Consider the following 24,522-nt stretch of genomic DNA (forward strand, 5'->3'; position numbering starts at 1 on the left):
TCTAGGCTTGCATTGCATAGGGTTTGATTTTCATGTTTGTGATTTCAGCACTGGAGTTCTTGGTTTACCCTGAGTGCTATTTTTCAATAACGCTGCATTTGTTTGGGCTAGAAAATGTTTTTCGTTTTTTCTAGCGTTTGGTACAATGAAAAATAAAAGTCAACGGGAAAACATTTTTTATGGTCAAACAAGCGAAAAATGTTTTATGAACTAAAGTCTTTTAATATTACCACACTACCATCGACTAATTTAGGTAGGGGTTAAAGTGAGATTTTTTAGTTGTTTCAGTCGACTAATTATACTAGTAAAGTAGTAATTTGATTCATTTGCATAAGGCCGTTTTGAAAAGTAATAGAGAATAGCCATATGATAATGTTAACTACACTTTGCACCCTTACACTTTTATAAAAATCTCATTTTATTTATATTTTTATCAAATCTCACTTTAATCCCTACACTTTAGTTTTTTTGTCAATTTTTTAAATGATGTTATTCAACTGTATCAAATTGTAACTTGCATTATAGAGAGTTGACTAAGACAATTAAAATGTTAGGGAGTAAAATGAAATTCAATGTAAAGTATAAAGTCGTAAGATGTAATTTGCCCAAATTTCAATGTACGAATCACACTTGGTTAGGGAACGCTTCATTGAGTAATTTATATATGATTGAACATTTTTAGATCTTGAGCCAGCCCCATTAATTTTTTGTGTGAGCCTACATCCGAGCCCTTATGGATGTGTAAGTAAATATTCCACGCACATAAAAAGAGTTGTATAGAATAAAATGCAGACATGACTCAAAATATTCACATCTATAATTACAAATATTTATACATTCTGTAGTTTATAGTTTTTGTTCGTATAGACTTTTTATTTAAGAAAAAAAACCATTCGTATCAACAACGATTAGGGCCTTAGATATCATGTAAGCATGTAGAGACTAGGAGAAAAAAAAATTGCTAGATGAGACAGCATGCCTATAGGAGGGACCAACCAAACTAGCCCTATTGATTAAGGTTAATATATGTTTAAACAAATGTATTAATATATATATATATAGAGAGAGAGAGAGAGAGCATTGATTGGCAGTTCTAAATTTGGAGTACTATATCAGCTCTAATGAGTTGGAAAATCAAAAAAAAAAAAAAAAAAAAAGGTCAAAACATTCCATCATGTGAAACCCACACCAACATTAGAGTTGTTAGAGCTTTTGATTTAGAGGTCTGAAATATTTCTAATAAATATAATATGTAAAATGTGCATTAGAATTTTATGTTTTTAAGTATAATTCAAACATTAATCAATATTTATTGTGAGATGATTAAGTCGATCAACAAAAATAAATGAAGATCTTTGCCCAAGGATATGTGGAGTCCACATTAAATGAAAAGCCACCGATTAATTGTAAGAATTTGGTGCAGATTGTTGAGATCAATCATAATGATAATAGGGTAAATCCAATGGTGGATGGGTCGAATTGGTCCACGCTTCTAATCGATCTGCTGGCCTTGGTGTCTTAGAAGCGTGCGTGCAAAAAGGTCCAAAGGGGGAGATAGTCTCCCGATGGACACTCCGACGGTCAAGTTAGATTAGAACAGATTAATTTTTAAAGAGAGAGAGAGAAGTAAATGGGGTAAAAACTTAACATCTAACGTATCCTGAAAAGCTTCTTTATATCCTTTGCTTATCATTTCTTTGTCCATTCTCAACTGTCTCGTTAGCCGAAAGTCTATAGTCTAATTGGCATCGTTCATGGTGATTCTGCATACTCCGCGCGCAAGGGATCTGGCTGTATTTAATGCTATAGTGGCCTCATTAAATGGCTGATGTGTGAGTGCAATAGCTTTGTAGGATATTTGTCTGCTTACGTGACTAATTTCCTGCTTGACACGTGTTTGCATGCTATTGGTCCTGGCCCCAGCGTTGGTTTCTCAAAGTTACTGGGCTTTAATGCCTGGGCTGTGAGCTGTAGGCTTATCTGGGCCGTGAGTTGTGCCCTCTTGGGCGCCCATCAGTATCAGTAGTCTCCCATTCCCAAGTGCAACTTCATTCCAACAAAGGGAATAAGAAAGGCGGAGGTAGTCCCCCAAGGTTGGGTAGAGAGAGAAAAGGGGGGGAGGGGGTGCTTTTAGGAGAGTGGTGGAGTGGTGAGAAGAGACTGACTGGCCAACCGCGGAGGTAACTGATCGTGATGACTGACCGACCGACAAGAGTGGTCAGCCGGCAGGATGGCCGAACATGAGGAAAGATCGTCAAGTAGGCCGACCGTGAAGGTGGCCGAACGGGGAGAATGACCGTTAGGTTGGCCGACCGCGAGGGTGGCCGAGCTTGAAAAATGACTGTTAGGCTGGCCAACCGCAAAGGTCGAGCATGAAGAATGACCGTCAGGCTGGCCGACTGCGAAGGTGGCCAAGCGTGAAAAATTACTGTCAGGCTGGCCGACTACGAAGGTGGCCGAGCGTGAAGAAGGACTGTCAGGCTGGCTGACCGCGGAGGTGGCCGAGCGTGAAGAAGGACTGTCAAGCTGGCCGACCGCGAAGGTGGTCGAGTGTAAAGAAGGACTGTCAAGCTGGCTGACTGCGAAGGTGGCCAAGCATGAAGAAGGACCGTCAAGTTGGCCAACCGCAAAGGTGACTGAGCGTGAAGAAGGACCGTCAAGTTGGCCGACCGCGAAGGTAGCCGAGCGTGGAGGAGAACCGTCAAGGGGCATTGATGGGCACGGGGCTCAAAGGCCAGATATGCACGTGATAATGTGAAAGGGAAAAGATGGGAAAGAAAAAGATAGTTAATGGTGGCGGCGTAGCGCGAGGGCACGCGTGAGGGGATCGACATCTTTGATGAAAATGTGGTATCTTTGAGGGAAACTGAAAAGGTTGTTTAGAGCGAGGGATTTCAAAAAAAGTGGGGGTGTTATCTTGGTTATTGGGTTTTAAACTAGCGAAGTTCAATTACGATCCATGGAACATAAGCAAACCTTGGGCGTTTGGGCTTGTACGATTTACATATGTAATCGCGAGAAACCAACAGATCCTAGAGCTGACCTCGTTTGTTTCGTGTGATACACCATTGTTGCACGTTGCGAGTTTTCTTGCCCCTGCGACCGAAGTGATTTACAAGAACGTGAGTGGGATGGCGCAAAAGAGAGCCCCTGCACTGACCCCGGACGCTTTAGGAGATGATGATGGCATTGCCTTGGCGGAGGAATACAGGGTGGGGAAGTTGGTGGAAAATGGGTGAATAGACCACCACGACCTATGTCAACAACGATGATATCAGCTGCCCAACCTATAAGTCAAATGGCCCTCGACCATTAGCATACCAAAGCAGATAAATCAACGCTGACGCTGGAAGACCTGAGGAGTTGCAAGTGAAATATTAGATTCCGACGGAGGTGGAGTTGAGGCTGCCGTCGGCAAAAGAGAGGGCATTAGATGTGAGGCCCATAGAGTTTTCGCTTTATGAAGAGGCACTCCGAGGGGGATTGAGGTTGACTATGCCTCAAATTATGGTGGAGGTGCTGAATCGACTAGAGGTGGCGCCTGGCCAGTTGATGCCTAATGCGTGGAAGATCGTGTTGGCGTGCACGATTTCTTAACCATGGGCAATAAATGGGAAAACGAAGATGATGGAGGGGTTTTCTTATGTTATAAGGCCTCAGGCAAGCAGGAGACTTGAGTAACTCTGCAGGCGGTGGCTAGTAGGGGGTTGGTCATCGAATTGCCCTCGTTTGTGAAGGGCTAGCAAACGAAGTGGTTTTTTGTGTCGAAGAATGGTGGAAGAAGGGTGCAGACGATATGGAAAGTCCCCATAAAGTCGCTGGAACCGAAATTAGACGCAGAGGCGGAGGGCAGGGTGAAACAGGTGAGGGTGTAGAAGGATAAGAAGGGGTTGAAATGGGACGACTTGGTGAAGCCCTCTACTCTATTTGCTCTTGGCTTGGGTCCAGAGCCTGCGAAGGAAGATCCGACGCCTGAGGAGGTAGAGGCAAGAAGGAAGGGTCAGGAGGCAGAGGATAAGAGGATCCTGGCAATGGCAGAAAAGTATAAGGAAAAGGAATTGGGACCGATACCGAAGGTGGTGGTGGAAAAGGTGGCACGCCCAAGGCCTAAGCTGTTGGCAGGCAAGGACCTAAATACTTTTGAGTCATTGAAGGCGTCAGTGGGCCCATTGAAAAAGAGAAGTAAAGTGGAGATAGAGAAGGTGTTAAGGAAAAAAAAAAAAAGATGGGGACAGAGGGAGAAGAGAGAGGCATCGCTCCGAAGAAGAGTAGAGAAATGGGGGCGGTGGCAAGCGACGTGGTGGAAGTGGGGTTCAGCCCAGATATGATTGTTGAGGAAGAATCTGAGCCCCTGATTACAGAGATGGTGAAGGTGGAAGGAACGAAGAAATGGCAGGGGGAGAAACAGAATGGCAATGTTCTGGCGCCAGAGGAAAGGAGAGAGAAAGAGAGTATGATAGAGAGGAAGGTCGGGGAGAAGAGCCCTGCCCAACCGAGCACAATGGCTGGAGTTAGGAGAACGGCTGCTCGCTATTTAGGAGTAGTAGTTGGGTTGCAGCCAACAGGGGGAGGAGCCTGCCAATGTGTTGAGTAATGCGCGAGTGGCAATAGAGCACTTGCTGGGAATGATAGAAGATACAGCAGTCAGAGACGTCTCTAGATTTGGAGAGGCTGACTTGATGAGAGCATTTTGTTTGGCCCAAATGGAATCGTTGACACTGGCAGTCACGTTAGTAGGGAAAGGCGTGGCAGCAAAGATGGAGATAGACCCCCACAAAGCGCAGTTGCGAAAAGCCCAGGAAGAGCTGGGGAGTGCGAACATAGAGTCTGTGCGCTGGAGTGAAGCGCTTGCCACCAAGGGTTAAAGCATGCACAAAAGGCCAAGAAGATGGAGGTGTTAGCAGTAGTTTAGGGCTTCGTAGCAGAACGTACCAAGGAAAGGGAGAAGGAAGCCAAGGTGCAGCTGGTAGAGGCTAAGGCCTAGCTGGGCATGAAGGCAGCGAAGTTGGTTATAGAGCGGAGACGAGCCCAAGAAAGCCAGGCGACTTGTGAAACCGTAAAGGAGGATTGGAAGAAGCCTTAGTCAACAATGAAGAGCTGCATGAGGCGTCTCTGAAGGAGAAGGAAGAGGCGGACGCATGGGCGGCAGAGTTGGCGAAAGCCTTGGAGGAAGAAAGGGCCAAGTCAGCAGAGTTAGCTAGGATGATGGCGTTTGAAAGGGCTACTTAACCAGATTTGTGCACTGCTGTGGTGGAATAGTTTAAGCTATCCTCTAAGTTTCAAATGGCAGTCGATGTAGTCGTGACAAGGAGCTTAGCCAGAGAGAGGGAGGGTGGTGCTGGGCCGTCGAACGTGGGTGTTGCCGAACTGGTGGAGGGGCAGACCAAAAGAGAAATAATCAAGAGCTTTCAACGGTCAGACTATTATAAGCATGAACTGAGCATGTATTGGGATAGTATCTGGGTGAGTTGTCAACGGAAAGCGGCAGAGTTGTTCCCAGACATCGACACCAAGCTCCTGAGGCCAGAAGAGGGAGATATCGTGCAAACCCCCTCTGGATGAGGGTATTGAGGAAGAAGATTTAGTGTCCAGTGGGGAAGAATGAGGTGGAGGTGAAGGTAGGGAGGAGTAAGGACGTAGCTATGCTGTCAAACAGTCGTACAGACTTTGTTTGGTTATAATTTGCTTTTGTAAATATTTAACTTGTGCTCGTGTAAAGAATTTTTAGAGTTTGTACGAAGTTGTGAGTCGAATTATAAAGGCTTGTTCTGTTAGTTGGTGGAGTAATAAATTGTTGCTACTTATGTTTTGTCCTTTGTAAAAGTGAACTGTTTTGCCTATTGTTTTATTTGAAAGAACAAAGATTGATTTTTAGGAACTGTGAAAGCAATCTTTGTAATGAAAAGATGTGATTTGTATAAAAATTGGATTTGTGAATGGGAAAATTGCCCAAATCATACAATAATCAGAAGACATGATAGACTTAATTTTGATGGTGACTTAACTACGGTTTACTTGGGTCAGTCTGGCTGAGCTCCTTAGGCTTAGTCTTGCTGAGGCTTGGAGGGCTCAGTCTGGCTGAGGCTTCGTTGAGCTCAGTCTGGCTGAGGCTTGTTAGGCCCAGTCTGGCTGAGCTCTTTTAGGCTTAGTCTTGCTGAGGCTTGGAGGGCTCAGTCTGGCTGAGGCTTTGCTAGGCTCAATCTGGCTGAGGCTTACTAGGCTCAGTCTTGCTGAGGCTTGGAGGGCTCAGTCTAGCTGAGGCTTCGCTGGGCTTAGTTTGGCTAATTTGCTAGGCTCAGTCTGGCTCAGCTCTTTTAGGCTAAGTCTGGCTGAGGCTTTACTAGGCTCAGTCTAGTTGAGGCTTGTTAGGTTCAGTCTGGCTGAGCTCTTGAGGCTCAGTCTTATTGAGGCTTAGAGGGTTCAATCTGGCTGAGGCTTTGTTGGGCTTGGTCCTATGCAAATTGTTCAACACCAATAAAGGAGAGGGAATAACAATGTCATTAATATGTAGAGATGCTGCTGAAAGCATGTACATTGTATTGAAATGACAAAAAGAAATAAACAGGTGGACCGAGCAATGCAATCAAAACAACTGGGGGAGGCTCCATTTTACTAGAAATACCGCTTCAAGTGCTCAGCATTCCATGGGTGAAAGAGGTCTCTGCCTTTCATTTCTTGTATACGGTAAGTGCTTGGGCGCGGTCTAGATTTGACGATATAAGGGCTTTCCCACTTAGCTGCTAGCTTTCCTTCGGTTAGGTTTTTGGTAGCAAGAGTGGCTTCTCGCAGGACTAAGTCTCCCACTACGAATTCTCTGGGTCGAACACGGCGATTATAATGCTGTCTCATTTTTTGCTGGTATGAGGCCAATCGGATGGCGACTGTTTCTTGCATTTTTTCAATGAGGTCCAAGTCAACTCTTTGCAATTCTTCGTTCAGTTATGGATCGAGATGGGTGATCTTGGGGGTTAGTAGGCCAACTTCTACGGGGATAACCACCTCTGTGTCGTATGTTAAGCGAAAAAAGGCCTCCCCAGTGGGGGTTCTGGCTGTCGTCCGATAAGCCCAGAATACATTGGGTAATTCTTCTATCCAGAGTCCCTTGGCGGCCTCCAACTTGGTCTTGATAATTTTCAACAGAGAGCGATTGGTGGCTTCTACCTAGCCGTTAGCTTGGGGATGGCCAGGGGATAAAAAACAAGTTTTAATGTTGAGCTCGTCGCAGAATTCTCTGAATTTAGCGTTGTCCAACTGCTTGCCATTATCGAAGACGATGGCTTGAGGAACCTTGAAGCGCCACACAATAAATTGCCAAATAAACCTAGTGGTATTCCGCTCGGTAATCTTGGCCAGGGGCTCGGCTTCCACCCCTTTTGTGAAGTAATCGATGGTGTCCACGAAAAATTTTACTTGGCCTTGGCCAGTCGGCAAAGGGCCTACGAGATTGATTCCCCACTTGGCGAAGAGATAGGGGCTGCTGAACATAATTAGCTCTGTTGGAGGGACGTGAGGGATGTTGGTGAAGCGTTGGCACTTGTCACATTTGAGTACAAAGTCAATGGTGTCTTGGTTGAGCGTGGGCCAGAAGTAGTCTGTCCGAAAGATTTTATAGGCTAAAGATTGTCCCCCCGAATGGTTGCCACAAACCCCTTCATGGATTTCTCGCATCACATATATAGCTTGATTAGCATTTCAGCATCTGAGGTATGGCCGTGAAAACCCCTATTTGTACAAGATACCCTTGATAATAACATAGTTAGACGGCCGAGCCCGGATCTTATCGACCTCCTGCTTATTCTCTAGTAAGACTCTCTGTTCTAAAAATGAGATGATATCGTGGACCCATGGGATGGGCTCATCCTGGAGCAAGTGAACCTCTTGTTGATCTGGTGAAACTGTTGAGTGGGTTAGGTATTCAACTTGGACACCGTGGTTGAGGTCAGATTGGTCAGTTGAGGCTAACTGTGCCATTGCATCTACTTGGCAATTTTCTGCCCTAGGGACATGCTTGATGTGGAAACTATTAAAGAGGTGGGTGAGGGGTAGAGCAATAGTCTGGCCTTTCATGGCCGTTCGCAGTCGGTAAGAGATCTCGTACTGGCTTAATTCAACAGACCACTGCATAAGACTGCCTAACGACTCTGGTTGTTGCATAAATTTTTTCAAAGGTTGGTCAGTGAGAACCACTATGGAGTGGGCTTGAAAGTAGGGCCGAAGGCATCTAAAGGCGATGACCAGAGCTAGGGCCATCTTCTCCAATAAAGGATAATTTTGTTCTGCCCCTCGAAGTGCGCGGCTGATGTAATAAATCGGACATTAGATTGAATCTTCCTCTCTGACGAGGGCAGTGCTGACTGTCGTGCGGGAGACGGCTAAGTAAAGGAAGAGGGTCTCCCCTAAAATTGCTTGAGAGAGGAAGGGAGAGTTTGCCATGCATTGTTTTAGTTGTTAGAATGCCTCCTCGGACTCAGCGTTCCAATCGAAAGCCTTTCTAAGTACCTTAAAGAATGGAAGGCATTTGTCGGTTGCCCTCGATATGAAGCGATTGAGGGCGGTTACTCTGCCTGTGAGCCGCTGAACCTCTTTTACCATTCTCAGAGGCTGCATTTCTATCAAGGCCTTGATCTTTTTTAGATTGGCCTCAATTCCTTTGTGGCTAACCATAAACCCCAAAAACTTACCCGACCCAACGCCGAAGGCGCACTTTTCTGGATTCAACTTCATCTTATACTTACACAAGGCTTAGAGGGTCTCTCATAGGTCTGTTAAGTGATCAGAGGAGAGTTTGCTTTTGACGAGCATGTTATCAACATAAACCTCCATTATTCCAACCTATCTGGTTTTTGAAGATGACATTAACTAGGCGTTGGTAAGTGGCTCTCGTATTCTTCAGATGTGAGTTAAGAGATGTGTACCATTTGAACCGACTAGGTGGTCGGGTAGGGGGTGGCCAGTTCAAGCGTGAAGGTCGGTCTCTATATTGGGGGGTTCGATGGGTATATTGTGAGTGCCTGGGCTTAAGTTCTTTTCTCTTTTCCCTAGGTTGCGAGGTTTTAGATGTGGAATCTTAGCGAGCTGCCAGAGAGTCTTAGGCATTCATGTATTTCTGGGATTTGGCGAGAAGGGTGGCCATTGCGGTCAGGGGGTTTTTGGAGAGGGAAAATAGAAAGTCTGATGGGCACAAACCAGCCATAAAGGCTGTGAGGATGACCTTGTCATCATTCTCCTCCACTTGTAGGGCCTCCGTATTGAAACGGGTGACAAAGTTGCGGAGCGATTCCCCATTGGTCTGCCGGATATTTAGCAGTTGGGTCGCCGAGTGTCGTTGCCGCTAGGCACCGATGAAGTGGCTTAGAAAGGAGTCACTGATCTGGTGAAAGGAAGTGATGGAGTCTGAGGGGAGTTGGTTAAACCAAAGTCCCGCCGACCCCTTCAATGAGACGGGGAAAGCACAACACATGATCTCATTTAGAAAGGCATAGAGGATCATAAGTGTGCGATATGCTTCCACGTGGTCGACCGGATCGATGGTACCATCAAAGGTGTCAATCGATGGCATTTTGAAATTAGGGGGCAGAGCTTTATCTCTGATGGAAGTGGTAAAAGGGGAGTTGACGGTGGAGAAAGGTTTGTGCTGCAAGTTCTACATGACCCCTTACAGTTGAATCTTCATGGCCCTTAGTTCTTCATCCTAAACGGGAGTATTATCCCCACAAGTATGAAGCGAGGGCTAAACATTGCTAGCCTCGCCTTCATGGACGGTAGCGTGGTGTGGAGGAGGGTGGTTATGGAAAGGTGGTGGTCCCTCTTGGCGAGGCTGCGAGCCTGGGGGAAGGGCTGCCAAATCGTCAAGATTCGACGGTTGAGGCTGTGGGACGAAGGGTGGAAATATGTCTTGGGACATATGTGGTGGAAATTGATGATGATTGTGGGTTTGTTCCAAGTTCGGGGGGACTATTTGTGGTGGTGGAGACGGGATAAGTAAGTCGCGCTAGAGCAAAGTGTTGATCAAGTATTGGTTCTGCTCTGTTAGTTGGTTGATGCTGTTGGTGAGCTCTACGAAATATGGAGGTGGGTTATTTGGGTTGGAGGATTCGGCTTCAGGGTTGCCAGCATTGTGTTGTGAAGCCATGGACTTTGTCGTGACGATCCACCTTGGAGTGGTAGATGGGTGGAGACGGAGTTTCCTCCGCTGACAATTAACACAACTGTCGACTAGAGACAAGTTTTTCACAGACGGCGTCAACTACTAATGCGGTAAATCCAATTGTGGATGGTCGAACTCGTCCATGCTTCTAATCGGTCTACTGGCCTCGGTGTCCTCGAAGCGTGCCTGCAAAAAGGTCCAAAATGAGAGATAGTCCCCAGACAGAAACTCCAACAATCAAGTTAGGTTAGGACGGATTGATTTTTTGGGAGAGAGATAGAAGTAAAAGGGATAAAAACTTAACCTCTAACGTATGCTGCAAAGATTCTTTATATCATTTGCTCATCATTTCCTTATCTATTCTCAGCTGTCTCGTTGGTCAAAAGTCTATAGTCTAAGTTCATGGTGATTCTGCATACTCCGACGCGAGGGGTCTTGCTGTATTTAATGCTATAGTTGCCTTATTAAATAGTTTGTATATCAGTGCAATAACTTTGCAGGATCTTTGTCTGCTTATGTGACTAATTTCCTGCTTGACAAATGTTTGCATGCTATTGGTCCTGGCCCCAGCATTGGTTTCTCAAAGTTACTAAGCTTTAATGCCTGGGCCATGAGCTGTGGGCTTATTTGGGCCGTGAGGTGGGCCCTTTTGGGCGCCCGTTAGTATTACATAATATAGATTTTTTACATTGAGAATAGGTATTAAAGTGTTTGATGTAGCTTTTATAGTTTATAAGATAGAAATAAATTAAAAAATTTAATTATTACAAGATTTGTGGAGGAATACTAATAACTTGGGCGAATTACACTAATGGTCCCTATAGTTTGGGGCTTGTATCATTTTAGTCTCTGACTTTTCAATTGTGACACATTTGATCTTGAATTTTGAATCTTGTTCCAAATAAGGACAATGGAAGATACCATTGCATAATTTCAAGGGCAAAATCGTTAATTTAATAAAATATAAACTAATTTGACAAAAATAAATGTCACAAAATATTTTAAAATTTTTAAAAATTATTTCTACCCACTAAAGATAAAATTATGTAAAATTGATAAATCTTTTAGATATTTATTTATTTATTTATTTTACTAAATTAATTTTTATTATGTGTTTGGATGATAATCATGTAATGGGTAGTTGTTTTTATTTTCATTAAATCAGATTTTATTTTTTTAAAAGTCAATTATGGTGACAACTTTGATATCATTATTAAACCAATCCATTAAATCAAAAAATTCAAAACTAAAAACATTTTATATATTAAATATATTGATTACACATTAAAATCTTAACAATCACCCATTACACAATCATCATCCAAATATATAATAAAAATTAATTTGATAAAATAAATAAATAAATAAATAAATGTCTAAAAGATTTATTAATTTTATATAACCTTATCTTTGGAGGGTAGAACTAATTTTAAAATTTTTAAAATATTTTTTCAATATTTATTTTTATCAAATTAGTTTATATTTTATTAAATTGATAATTTTACCCTTGAAATTAAGCAATTATATCTTCAATTGTCCTTATTTGGAACAATATTCAAAATTCAGGATCAAATGTATCATAATTGAAAAATCAAGAACCAAAATGACACGAGTTCTAAACTATAGGGACTGTTATGCTATGTTTAGTTGCGGGATTTAGGGAGGGATTTGAAAAGAGAAATGGAAAAGGTTAGTGAAATGTGAATAAAATATGTCTATATTTCACATAATTTCACACACCTTTTTCCTTTCCCTTTCCAAATCCCTCCCTAAATCCTCAAACCAAACACAGCATTAATGTAATTCACCCTTATTTTTACTTTTCAATTTTCTATTTTCAACTTGTGACAAATTATGCCAAACAAGCCCGAAAGAATTGCAAAATGAGAACACATTTCTTAAAAACTTAAAATTTCTTTTCTAGTCTCAACTTTTTCATTCAATAAGTAATATCTATACTCAACAATGCTACAGACCCCAGTACGGACGACCCCCACCGACCCCCCCAGTGCCACGTGTCAGCCTGGGATTGGCCGAAAACTTAAAAAAAAAAAAAAAAACTGTTTTTTTTGCCCAATCATGAGCGACCCCAGCACCCCCAGCTGGGTGTCCAAGTCATTTTTCTATCTATACTATCTATTAAGTGAGGTCTAACTTTAATCTCCAAAACTTTTGCCACATGTAAATTAGATAATAAAATAATAATAAATAAATACAGCCACATCTCTCACATACCTTTTCATCCCACAAACACCTTTTCATCCCATATGTCCCTCCTTTCTGTTATGAAGTTCGACGGTGTTTCTTTCCTCCCCCTCTTCCTCTTCTTCTCTTCTTCGTCTTTGTATTTGTATTCATGGAATTCTCTTTTTCTTCTCCCAAGTAAAATCATCGTCAATCACATTCTTCAAATATTCAATTTTTCAAATTTGCTTTGAATTATTTATTTATTTATTTACTTACAATTGGTATCAATTTTGTGGTAATGGTTTAATTGAACGGTGGTTTGTAGTGGTTTGAATTTGAAGTTGGGCTTTAATTTCAATGGCGGAAGTCAACCATCGCCGATATCTATTTCCTTTAACCAGCTTGCAAATTGGGTAAGATTCTTGGATCTCTCCATATTTATGTAAAAACTTTTTTATTTTTCCGACCATATAAAAGTTCAATCTAAGTGATTTAAGAGTCATTAATTTTTATATTCTTATTAATTGAAACTTTTGTTTATTTTTTTTAATACATATTCTCTAAATTGTAAGCTTTTGTTTCATTTTGTTGATCATGTTGATTGAAAAAAAAACAAATAAAAAAAAGGGACATTTACACACAAGTTTTAATCTATGAACTTATACTCCATTAAGTCATAACTAAGATTTTTTTTGACCTTGAAGTCCTATTAAATTTTTAATAGTCGGAATTGCTAATTAGGGGTGTTCACGGTTCGGTTGCGACTAGAAAATCTCTAATCCGCCATTCGTCCGGCAGATTGACAGATGGGAAAAAATTAATCCGCATCTGTCCACCGGATTGACAAACGCGGATTGGCGGATGGATGTGAATCGGTTTTGCGGTTTAAAATTTTACAAATTTTGAACATAACACAACAATTTGTCAACATTTTTTTTGGATAACAATCCAACTCAATATCACCAAAAGATTATCAGGTAAATTGTCAAATACCAATAATAAATACATATAAGAAAATTATGCATTATCAAAACTATTTCGTTACTTTTTTTTTTTATTCAAAAACTATTTAATTTGATTTTTAAAAAAAATAACAAAATTAAGCCTTATATTTTCCATAAAAATACGAAATATCAACATTTGTCATTTGATAAAAGAATTTCCAATTTGAAAATAAAACAGAATATTTAAACTCTTTTTCAATTGAAAACACAAAAAAAATATCTAAACAAATTGAAAACACAACGTCTTACAAATTATTAGGGGTACTCGCGATTTGGCGGCTTAGTTGAGGCCAAAGGGACTTCAAATCAATCATCCATTCAAAACTAAGCGGATTGAAAAAAATCAATCTGCAATCGTCCGCTCGTCATCACACATCCGTCCAAAATGCGACGGATCGATTTGGTTCAATCAGTTTAGACAAATCAGAATATCCACTATTCATCCCTACTTCAAATAACGATTGTTCATCATTTATGATTTTCTAGAAATGAACATGATGATTTGATATTTATTTTGATTTTCAAAACTTTAAAATATCAACTTTCATATTAAAAACTAAAAAAATTATGTGCAAAAAAACTAAAAAAACTGAATTATTTTTTGTGCAAAACTAAAAATTTTGTATTTATAAAAGAGCATGATGATGGAGCATTGACGTGCAAAACTATTACAAACAAAATTAAAAATAAAAAAAATTGATTATGTTCTTAGTTTCAAAATTGGAAAAAATTGATAATGTTTTTTATTTTAATGGACAGTTGAATCAAACCAATAAGTAGAAGAGTAAAAACATTTAATCTCATGGTCTATTTTTTTTTATCAGTTAGTAAAACAATTATCTGGAACATTACTATACAAAATTGATAATGTTCTTAGTTTTAAAAATTGGACAAAAAAAAAATGATAATATTCTCAGTTTTACTAAATAGGACTTATTGGTTCAAAAAATCTTAAATAGGACCTAAGCTAACATAACACTTGTAAATAGGACTTTTGGATAATTTACTCTAAAAAAAACATGTACACATTATAATGTGAATTTTAGGCTCATATTTTTATAATTTTTTTTTAAAAAAAAATTCCACCATATAAAAATTCAATCTAAATTACAAAAAAAGAAAAGAAAAGAAAAGAATACATCATGAATTTTTTTTTTTCTTTTTCCCACCATATAAAAGCTCAATATAAACTAAATTTTCCTTCTTAATAAAATCACAATTTCAGCGCATGGCCTCACATTATCAATTTAAAGTCCAAGTGATTTAAGAGTCATTAATTTTTATGATCTTACTTACGGAAACTTTTGTTTATTTTTTTGATATATATTCTGTAAATTATTTAAGAGTCTAGAATTTTTTGTATTCTCAATCATAGAAGCTTTTGTTTCATTTTGTTAATCATGTTGATTGAAAAAATAACAAGTAAAAAAAAAGGAAAAAAGTTGTATACCTTATAATGTGAATTTTTGTGTATTGTTGTTCACCTACTAAAAAAGTTCATGAGCAAATTCAAACACACACTCATATATGCTTAATTCATAAAAATTCTTAAAAGTCAAGGTTTGATAGGATACAAACACACACTTATATATATATATATATATATATATAAGTTACTTATATATATATATAATTTTATATATATATATATATAAGTTACTTAATTTAGAAAAAAAAAATAGAGGATAAAATTTAGACTCATATACTTTCGCAGTCGTGCTACGTAGCCCGAATGGACTGGGGCTCGACTGCCCCGAATTTCAAACGACGTTGTTTGAATTTTTATTTTTATTTTTTATTTTTCCTCTCTTCTTCATTCTCCCTCTCTACTCTGCTGCTCTGGAAATTCAAACCCACCACAAACTTAACAACTCACACACAGATCAAAAAAAAAAAATCTGTGTATACATCACAACAATCCTTTAATGGAGGGATTCAAAAAAAACTCAAAAAAAAAAAAAAAAAAAAAATCACAACAAACAAACCCACAACAACAATCTCAACAACTCACACACAGATCACAAAAAAAATTTGTGTATACATCACAACAATCCTTTAATGGAGGGATTAAAAAAAAACTCAAAAAAAAAAAAAAATCACAACAAACAAACCCACAGCAACAATCTCAACAACTCACACACAGATCACAAAAAAAATCTGTGTATACATCACAACAATCCTTAACAAACAATCCTTTAATGGAGAGATTCAAAAAAAACTCCAAAAAAAAATCACAACAAACAAACCTACAGCAACAATCTCAACAACTCACACACAGATCAAAAAAAAATCTGTGTATACATCACAACAATCCTTAACAAACAATCCTTTAATAGAGGGATTAAAAAAAAACACAAAAAAAAAAAAAAAAAAAAAATCACAACAAACAAACCCACAGCAACAATCCTTAACAAACAAACTCAAAAAAAAAGAAAAATCAAAAATCAAACCCACAGCAACAGACAAATCCAAACGAAAATCAAAATCAAAATCAAAATCTAAATCTAAATAAAAAATCAAACCCATAGCAACAGACAAACCCAAACGAAAATCCCTATTCTCTCTCTCTCTCTCTTCGCCCTTCTCCTTTCTCCTTCCTTTCTCTCTTCTCTCTATTCTCTTCTCCCTGTTTGAGGAGAGAAAAAAAAAATGAAAACGACGTCGTTTTCAATTTCAGGCCAATCGAGCCTTTGACTTTTCGAGCTCTCAAGCTTTATTGTATACCTTCGCATCAACGTTTAGTTCTTTAATAGAATATATATACACAAACTTATATACATTTGCTTTTATTTAAAGAAAAAAAAAGGCATGTATAAATTAATTCTAACTGGAATTAACCCCATTATATAAAAAAATAAAATACACCAATAATGCAACCCCACTATGTAAAAATCTTATTGCATATATTATAAAAATAAAAGTAGAAATAGGATCGTGACTATGTAATTGGTTTCTTTATGGTTAAACAATTTGTTTCTTTTTTTGTTTTTTTTGTTTTTTGCAAGTTGCTTAACAATTTTGTATAGTTCAGAACTAATAACTTCTAAAAGGGTTGTCTAACCATGCCACCCTTTTTTTACTGTAAATGTTCTATCAGTGTTTGTTTATGTCACGTTCTAAATTTTAATTACTCAAAAACATTACCAAGAGCCTCAAATTTAGGTCCATTTTTTTATTTTATTTTTTAAAATATCTATTACCCTTGAGTAATAGAAACATAATAGTACATGTTCTCTCTCATGATGAGTACAACAATAATAATAATACATGCCAAGCTCCCGCTACGGAGTTACATATAAATAATTACAAACATCAAAGTTCAATGAGATTACACATAAGAGATACATGAATTTCCTAATCCTTCAACCAATCAATCTAAAATCTCTTCCTGTAAAAAAAAAATGAAACAACAAGGGGTGAGCACAATTGCCCAGTAGGAATCTCATAGTTCTAAAGTAATAACCATCCTATAGATAGAAATGATCATGCATGCAGGGTGATACCATATAGTAAAGCAATGTTTTGTAATTTCAAAATATCATACGTAGAGTACCTTTTTCTCAAAGTTTATTTGAACATTGTAAAGAAAACCTTCAACCATCAAAACTATCCCTTTTTATCAGAGAATCATAAAATCCTTTTTGAAAACAAATATATTTAAGGAACAACATCATTTTAAATTTATTACCCCATTCCAAAATATTCCTCATTTAATTTCATCTTAACATTTCTCTTTTTATTCCTATTCTCCCCTTTTCTAGTTACATTTATTACAACGTTATAACCTCAAGTTCAAGTTCCCTTAATACTCCAAGTTCCTTTAATACTCCAAAACATCCCACATACATGCTATTCCCACTAATCTATTCATATTTGCTATAACTCCTCAATGTAAAAATCTAAATCTCTTTTACAGTCAATAATTGTTATCCTACACTCAACTCCTACTTATCTAACAACTACATCATATCCACACTTGCATTATCGACTATAATTCAACATATCCCAAGGATAATAAATCCTTTTAATTCTATTTCTCAATTAATCAGAAAACAAAACTCTTAACTTTTCCCTATAGATACAAACAACCCGATGAGTTCTTTATCATCAATCCCTTATCCAATTACCATTTCATTATCCATTCTTTTCAAATAATTTCTATATGCATTTCCATTTTTTACCAATTTACACATCACATGGTAATTTCACAAGTTCATCACAAGTCACATATATCATCACTGACCTCAACATACTTCACAACACATTCCACCTTTTGACGGCTTGATACGGCGAGATAGCGAGCACCCAATTCATAGCACATTCCACCTTTTGACGGCTATTATACGGCGGGAAATGAACTCTCAAAAATCATTTTCTCAAAAACCATATCTTTTTCCAAAAACCATTTTCAACTTTTTTTTTTTAAATCATCCCCCACATTTGCCGGCTATTATATGGCAAGACGTGGGCACCCAAAACATTTTCGAAAACCATCCATTTTTTCACTTTTGCTAGCTACAATACGGCAAGACTGTGTGGACACCAAAATTCATTTTTCCACTTTCACTGACTACAATACGGCAGGACTGTGTGGACACCCAAAAATACTTTTCCCACATTCGTCCAGCAATAAACCTAGACAGGGTAATTGGGAACCTTGAATTCAAACCACCCCCACATTTACCGGCTATTATACGGACGGTCGTGGGCACTGAAAAAACTATTTTTCAATTTTTAAAACTATCACCCACATTTACCAACTATTATATGGACGGTTGTGGGCATCGAAAAACCATTTTTCAATTTTTAAAACTATCCTCCACATTTACTGGCTATTATACGGACGGTTGTGGGCATCGAAAAATCATTTTTCAACTCCCTGCGCGGGCTACCAATCACAACATAACCCAACACAACTCAACCAACTCAACACAACATAACCCAATACAATTCACATAACACATAACAAGATTCAATACAACCATTTCAACACAAAACTCATATCATCCATACCATTAGTAATTTCTTTTCCCCCAAGTTTGGTTTCATATTATAACACAATTTAAAATATCAACATTATGAGTTCAATCGCAACTTTTACATAAATTTCTCAAATTCATTAAAATTTCAATTAAATTTGTACATGTGTAATTTAACACCTCAATTTCATGATTCTACTATTAATTGAAGCAAAACCATTAACCATCTTCCTGAGCCAAACTAGGGTTTTTTTTTTAAGAGAAGTTCAAGCTTTTCACAAAAACACATTTTATTCCAACCCTTCTATTACTTTTACACCCAAACTCATGACCCAAGATCATAACCCAACAAGTAAATCCAACTCCTTTCAAACTCTAACCCCCAATCTCATGATTCATTACAATATGCATAAAATATAAACTTTTGTATTTATATAAAGAAAATACCACAAATCTATCCATAAACGAGAGTATTGAAAGAAAACTAGAAACCCCTACCTCTTGACGCCAAGAGATGACGACCCAAAAAATCAATGGCGACGAAACCACGAACCAATCAGACCAAAAGGAAGCCCTTAATGAGATCTACACTTTTTCTCAAAGGACCATGGTGAAAAGATCATTCTAGGTGAGTAGATCTAGAGGTCTGAGTGCCAAAAACTTGAGTTTTAGAGATAGAGAAGAGAACTCACGGTTTAAGAGAGGAAAGAGGAGAAAAAGTCAAATGAAATATGTTTGGTGCCTATTTATAGTAGTAGAAAAGTAACCATAAGGTCAATAAAATAATAGGCCCAAAACCCCCCAAAGATAGGGCCCATTCGAACCCCAAAATCTAAAAAAAAAAAAAAAAAAAAAAAAAAAAAAAAACACGTAGGGGTTGACCCTTCAGGTATAAAAGACAATCTGGCACAAGCAAGGGGGGTCAACCCTTAGACAGGAGGGGGTCGACCCTATTTTCCAGCAATTAACACAGATTCTGCAATATAAGATGGTCAACCCTTAGACAGGAGGGGGTCGACCATATTTTCCAGCAACACTTCCAGAAACTTCACCAGCAGGTAAGGGTCGACCCTTAGGAAGGCTGGTGTCAACCCCATAATAGAAGTTCTAAGTTCCCAAGGAACTTTTTGACTAGAACAAGCGCAAACAAACAAACCCAACGAGTTTAAATCGGATCATACTCCTCCAAAACCAACATTCAACAACTCCAAAGACTCCCAAAAATGAAAATAAGGGAATTAAATACACTCTCCAATGGATTAAAAGATGCGGGTGTTACAGTTTATTTTTTTAGTATAAATTCTGTAATTGTTTAGTCAAAAACATGGTATTTATTTATTGTTTAATTTTTTAGTATCAAAATACATCTTAGTGATTGTTTATTTTTAATTTTTAATTTTTGTATAAGTTTTGTAATTGTTTAAGAAAAAAATTTTTAAAAATGGTGGCACATCTCATCAGCTCATATTATTGCTCATATTTTTATGAAAAACTTTTTCATTTTTCCCACCAAATAAAAGTTCAATCTAAATTAAAAATAAAAAAAATAAAAAAAAATAAAAATGAAAAAACATATATACATTATAATGTGGATTTTAGGCTCAAATTTTTATGAATATTTATTCATAAAAACCACCATATAAAAGTTCAATCTAAATTACAAATACAAAAAACATGTATACATTATGATATGAATTTTAGGCTCATATTTTTTATGTTTTTCCATCATATAAAAGTTCAATCTAAGTGATAATTAATGCCCTCATCATCATGTGAGAATTTTGCAGTTACTAACTTCTTTCTTTGTGTGGGATTCACATTATTTTTCTTTCATTTTTACCAACCAAACTTATCATAACATTAAAAAAAAAAAAAAAAATCACCTAGTTAACCCCGCTATATAAAAAAATTAAAATGCACCAATGATGCAACCCTACTATGTAAAAATCTTATTGCATATACTACAAAAATAAAAATATAAATAGTATCGTGATTATGTAATTGTTTTCTTTATGGTTAACTAATTTGTTTTTTTTTTAATTTTTTAATTTGCAAGTTGCTTTACAATTTTGTACTGTTCAAAACTAATAACTTCTCCAGGGACTGTCTAACAACACCACCCTTCTTTTACTGTAAGTGTTCTATCAGTGTTTGTTTATTTTCACTTTTTTTAGTATAAATTCTGTAATAGTTTAGTTAAAAAAATGATATTTATTTATTATTTATTTTTTTAGTATCAAAATATATCTTAGTGATTGTTTATTTTTAATGTTTTAATTTTTGTATAACTTTTGTAATTATGTAAGAAAAATTGGTAGCACATCTCATCTGCTTTGACCGTAAGGCTCCGGCCATTTCACGGACTAAAGCACCCATGGCCTGCTGACCAACTGATTCAGCCACATTGGCCTGACCAACCCCTTCCTCCTATGCCGGAATATCATCCGGTAATAGCACCTCATGCTGTCTAGGCCTGCCACGCCTACCACCACCACGTTCACGTCCTGACATCCTAATGAAAGTAATACAAGAGATTAGCACATTTACAAATGTGCCGAAATTAACTCACTCGCGTCCTAATACGGTGGACAACAATTAATTCACTCCACATAAACACGTAGTCACATAAACACATACGAATTTCCTTTTTAGATAATAATCTTTCTGCGACATTGCCAGAGTTCTAGTTAGAAATAGCAGTAATCAAGTGCTCTTCTAACAGGACTTCTAGAAACTCGTAGACCCAATCAATATATTAGAAATTAAATCTCATACCCACTTAGTCACATAAGCATGTTATCACATAGCATACCAAGCTTACTTCTAACACAAACTAGCGAGATAACCCATTGTGGTAAAAATCACATCCCACGATCCCATAGTATTCAAACCCGGTAGTTCTGATACCAAGTTATAACGCTCCAAAAATAATAACCATAATTCATCCTGCGATATTAATTAAATAATAACATGTACCGAAATAATTATCTTCTATTCATATGATTCCATTGTACATGTAAGAACCCCGTTCTGCATCATGTTAATTAATCATAATTATGTTTGTGATTATGTGCTTAATTTAATTTTGAGTGCTAATTGCATAAGTATATGAGATTTTGAAGTTACATCTATTCACCATAGGAAACTGTCCAACTTACTGCTATAATTTGAAAATTAAAGGCTTTAGAGGCAGCAGAAATTGAAATTGACTGTACCATTGTGATTATCGTGATTTTTAGAGCCTATGGTAAAATTTGATAAAAAATTGATTCGTATCAAAATAATTAGATTAAGTTGATTAAATTAAGCATAATTAACCTTAATCAAGTTTGATTAAGCAGGCATATACATATATGATTTCTATACACTTAAGCTCATTTCCTTTAAGCTCATTTCTCATAACTTGGCAAAGATTACACTCTAAAAAGAGAGAGATGGGCGGTTCTAGAGAGAGAGGAAGAGGAAAACTTGTAGAATTGTCTCAAAACTTGAAGATTTGGAAGGCTAGGTTCAAGAATTAGCCATATTTGGAAGGATTAGAGCTTCTAGGTGAGTAACCAACCCTTAATTCATGAGTTTGATTTTGTAATTATATGAATTCAAAGAGAATTGGTAATCAAGAACAAGATTTAAGTTGTTTATGATGAATTGAAGTCAATATATCCATGCATGTAAAGAATTGCCATGAATTTGCATAATCTAGCATGAAGCATGTTTAACATGAAGAATTGGTAGTTGTTTTAGACATACATCCCTGAATTATAGGATTGTGGAACTTGGCTGCATGACTTTTGAAGTTGTAGAGCTCAAATCCATAATTTTGATGATGATAGAAAAGAGTTCAAGTTTAGATTCATACATGCATGGAAGTTTAGAATAATGATTTGCCAAATTCATGTAGTTTTGCATATAAGAAATGTAATCCATCAAGTATTAGTGTTCAAGTACATGTTTTCAAGTTTTTGGGTAAGTCATGCATGAATTTAGCCTTGGATGTGTGTTTTGAAGCTCAAATAGTAAGCAGAAATTTCTAGAATTCGACCTGTCCGCTCAAGCGAAGAAAGTCTCGCTCGAGCATAAAAATCAAGCTCTTAGAAGTTTTATAGAGAATTGCACAGTAGCTCAAGCGGCAAACCTTGAGCTTGAGCGAACCCTATTTTGCAAGACTCATCGCTCGAGTGACAGAAATCTCGCCCGAGAGTAAAAATCATGCAACCAGTACTTTTACAGAGTTTTACAGACCGCTTGAGCGACAAAAGCTGCACTTGAGCGAAGTGCCCTGTTTTAGAAATTTTGAAAAGCTATTTTATGTTCCGTTTTCCGTTCTCTTTCATTTCTAAGCACTCTTAGGCATGCATTGAGCATTGTAAATGAACTAAAGGAAAAAGAAAGAGGCCTAAGAGAAATAAACAAGTTAAGAACGGATTGAATTGCTTGTGATCCAATGTGTTATAAAATGTGTAGGGTCAAGCGCAAGGGCAAATCCATCGACAAAACACTGTGAGTAATATCTAAGTAAAGATATTTTCAAGTATGTTATTTTCCAAATGCTACTTCTGCATAAGCTTCATGGATTTGTTGGTTTGAATTACGAATGAGTATTCTATATGTCTAATTTTTGTATAAGGCTCTGTGAAGAACGTGATTTAAGCCTAAGGCCGTTTGATATATATATATATATATGAATTTGGCCAGAGGTCGTTTGATACGTTCGACAAGAGTATGAATTGGGCCTGAGGTAGTCTGGTACATACGATGTGTTTGAAATCATTGACTATGAATGTGATAGGCCAATGGTCGTCTGATTACAAATGCAATGAGCCAGAGGCCGTTTGAACATGAATGTAATGGGCTAAAGCCCGTTTAAATGTAAAGGTGATCATGATCATGAATATGAAATGCGTATAAATATGAATATGGAAATAATGGATCTGAGGCCGTTTGATACGTTTGAAGTGTTTGAATTAGGCCCGAGGCCGTTTGATGAATCTGACAAAGTTATACAATGGCCCCGAGGCCGTTTGACGTGTACAACAAAAACACAGAATGGGTTTAAGGCCGCTTAAGGCCGTTTGTATATGAAATTTACGAGTTTGATGTACTTAATATGAATCTCATTCATATGACCTCCTTTACTTTGGTATTATTCACTGGGCTTTCGCTCACTCTTATTTATATGAATGCAGGTAAACAAAGAAATGTCCAACCCCAGCCTTAATGAAGAATGTCAAAGAAATACAAGTTCTATGGAGTCAGCCAGAATGTCTCACGCACGAGACTTTGTTTTTGTTCTTTTGTTTTACTCTTTTGCTACCTCGGTGGTTCTACTGGATCACCTATGTATATAAGCTTTCTATATGATTGACTATATGTTCGAATGATTCTAGATGAACAAGATGTTAACTATTGGAATGTGGTGTAAGTTATTATTAAGTATATGGGAAATGATTTGATATGACATGTAAGCACAACTTATTGGACAAAATTTTTAAGTCTGCTTCTGCTTTGGCCCCTTTATTACTATTAAGATACGTTTGATCTTATTTGAGGTCGTAGGTAGTCTCATGATTACTGGCCGGTTATGGCCTTAATCTATAGGGACAGGTTTGGATCATGACAGTACAAGAGGTAACACATGCAGTTATACATTCATAAGTTCTAATTCTGAATCTGTAGCATGTGCCACAAGTTAAAGATATAAAATAAAAGTTAAACAGATAAATAAATGTCGTAATGGCTATAATTTTCCAAGATGATGCTTGGTTACAACAAAATTGAGTTTTAACTTAGTACAATTTAAGCCCTAGGCTTGTACAAAAATAATTACAATAATGACAAAAGAAGCTCTTAGCTCCTAGTCCTCCCAAGTTACGACCTTGGTGAAAGCATATCATCAGTACCTGAAAATGGTTTTCCACATAAGGTGAGCCAAAGCCCAACAGAGATACTCTAACATGGTGTATGAATCTTAACAAAGCTATAAGGTGAATGCATATGCAATGCTTAGTTGTCCAATGAGCTGTGCTGACTTATATGAAACGGAATATTTAAAAACTTTATATACAATAACCAGTAGTCAACCATACATTATACCCACACACATTACAGTATTTTAAGTACAGCCAATGACATCAATCGAGTCTTAAATAAACGGAAACCACAGAGCTTAAACACAAGACGCTTCGGGAACCTCCATGTGAGGCAC

The 24,522-nt window shown here is 37.5% G+C and overlaps 1 long non-coding RNA gene across 2 annotated transcripts; it reads left to right on the top strand.

The window, feature by feature from the left end:
• Positions 1-12,339: 12,339 nt before the first annotated feature.
• Positions 12,340-23,822, top strand: LOC114275018 (uncharacterized). Of its 2 annotated transcripts, XR_014332042.1 has the most exons (4): positions 12,340-12,529; positions 12,660-12,747; positions 22,782-22,817; positions 23,504-23,822. It is a non-coding gene; the product is annotated as an uncharacterized LOC114275018 (long non-coding RNA). The 2 variants fall into 2 exon arrangements; XR_003633580.2 differs by lacking the exon at positions 22,782-22,817 and having other exon boundaries at positions 12,350-12,529.
• Positions 23,823-24,522: the final 700 nt, after the last annotated feature.

The sequence above is a fragment of the Camellia sinensis genome, chromosome 6 (genome assembly GCF_055761805.1).
Source record: "Camellia sinensis isolate YWXY chromosome 6, ASM5576180v1, whole genome shotgun sequence".
Taxonomy (NCBI): domain Eukaryota; kingdom Viridiplantae; phylum Streptophyta; class Magnoliopsida; order Ericales; family Theaceae; genus Camellia; species Camellia sinensis.